The sequence below is a fragment of the Cnephaeus nilssonii genome (genome assembly GCF_951640355.1).
Source record: "Cnephaeus nilssonii genome assembly, chromosome: 16".
Lineage (NCBI taxonomy): Eukaryota > Metazoa > Chordata > Mammalia > Chiroptera > Vespertilionidae > Cnephaeus > Cnephaeus nilssonii.
This window is the reverse complement of record NC_137087.1, coordinates 1768023-1770391: the sequence shown is the minus strand read 5'-3', so window position 1 is coordinate 1770391 and position 2369 is coordinate 1768023.

Genomic DNA, 2369 nt, shown 5'->3' with positions numbered 1-2369 from the left:
TACAGACAGCCAATCACAGGACGACCTGCGACAGAGGGGCGGGCACCAGGGCCGAGGGTGTCTGGGCCGAGGGGCGGGGCCAGTGCAAGGTGGTTGGGAAGGAATAGCCCGTGTCCCAGTCCGGTGGGCAGAGCTCTGTTTTTTTTTTTAAATAAATCTTTATTGTTCAGATTACAATTGTTTCTCCTTTTTCCCCCCATATCTCCCCGCCACCCGGTTCCACCCCCACTCTGCCCTTCCCTCCCTCCTGTTGTCCTCATCCATAGGTGTATGATTTTTGTCCAGTCTCTTCCCGTTCCCCCCACACAGACACCCCTTTCCCCCGAGAATTGTCAGTCCACTCCCTTTCTGTGCCCCTGATTCTATTATGTTCACCAGTTTATTCTGTTCCTCAGATTTTTAATTCACTTGATTTTTAGGATCACTTGTTGATAGATATGTATTTGTTGTTCATAATTTTTATCTTTACTTTTTTCTTCTTTTTCCTCTTTTTAAAGAATACCTTTCAGTGAAAGTATAATAAAGAGGTTTTTTTTTCAAAAGCTGTTTTATCTCAACCCCCCGCCCCCCCAAGGTCTCTCCCCCTGTGCTGGTAAAGCTGAGTGTGTATTTTATCTCAACTCCTCAAGGTCCCTCTCCCAGTGATGGGAACAAGACCATTAAAGCTGTGTGTCTTATCTCAACTCAAAAAATAAACAGAGCAGTGTTATTCAGCATAGAATATAAGATTAATATGTAACTAACAGCTCCCCTTTGGAATTTCCCAGCAGCTTTTGGTCCCCTTTTCCTCCCACCCGTGTGTGACCCCTCCCAACGTGTAGTTTTTGCCTTTATAAGCTTGTAAAATTTCCCACTGGGCTGTTCAACTCCTCTGCTCCTGCGTGAGTTACGAGTTGAGCCCAGCATGCTGGAATAAAGCCTCTTGCTGTTTGCATCAAGTGACGCCTCCTGCGGTTGATTGGGGTTGCTGTTGATTCGTGGGACAGAGTAAGGGTCTCCTTTTGGGGGTCTTACATTTGGTGCGTTGGCCGGGAAGTTGACGGGCCCCCCCTCATCCGCGGAGTCAACCTTGGAGGTAAGAAGGGGTACCCCGAAGTCTGGTTCTGTGTGCGCACTTCTGGTTTTGCAGCCGTTCGGCGACTCGTGAGAGTGACCGAACAGTGGTCGGTAGACGTGCCTGGAGGACCACAGGTTGCAGCCCTGGGGGACGCCCCACGGGTGGAGGAGAGCCAGGGATGCCTGGTGGTCTCCTGCTGTAAGGGCGCTGATCGGGTTAAGATCGCGCCCGTCTGGGGGGGTGTAAAAACCCCCGTCTGGGGAGGTGTAAAAACCCCCGTCTGGAGGGGAGTGGCTTCCCCTCAAAACTCTGGGACGAAGCAGGTCGCTCCCGCTGGTTGGCACAGGGCCATCGTCCAGCTGTTCCCGGGTGTCTTTGTCTGTTTGGTTTCTGTGTCTTTCTGTGGACTTCTGTGGACTTACTGGACGGACATTATGGGATAGACTCAGTCCACTCCAAGTGAGTGGAAAGGGGAGCTTAACCTTCCCCCTCCGGAGGCCATAGAGCTTCCTCAGGCAAATTAATCAGGTGACTGTTTAAACTCTGGTAAATATCTAATAGGAGTCAAAAACTCAGATTGTTTGGTATATAAATATGAATGTGAAAGTATTTGTTATCTCTTTCTGCTGTTTAATTTATTTGAAGATGGGGCGGACCTGCTGTGGCGGAATACAAAGGTCTTTAGCAGCTGCTGAGACACCTTTTTCTCAGAGTCCTTTGTTCTCCGTCAGGGAGGGAATCAGCCCACTTAGATGATAAAAATTCCTCTGTTTGTATAAATGAAGGTTTCAGTTTGCTCTGATTTGTGAATTTACTGTATTAAATTGAATTTTAAAGTCCTAGGGTTGATTTAAAAGTATCCATTTATAACATTTCAAAGAACAAAAGAACTTTTATTTACAGCTTCCTTATCTCTTTTGGTGCTGGGAGACTCCCAGCTAACAGCTTCGTGGACAGGCCCTGTCCCTGCCTGTGACATCATAGTCCAACGTGAAACTAAGGCTGAAGTTACTATTAACTCTTTATAGACCCCGTTAACTGTTTGTTTAACTTACTGTTTTCAGTTATTAGGATCCTCATAGAGGACATAACCTGATCTTTCCCTTCCTCTCTCATTCTGATTCTAATAGCATCTGTAACTGGATTAAAAATATTTTCTTTCAGGAGGCCATCCAGGCTTTCAGCTCACAAGAAATCTCCTCCTGCGAGAGGAGAGAGGGACCCACCAGAAGGGGCTGGAGGCTCTCCCTTTCAACAAGTGTTTGTTTTGTGTTTTGTCATGTTGGTATCAGGACTGTTTATTTTGTCTTTT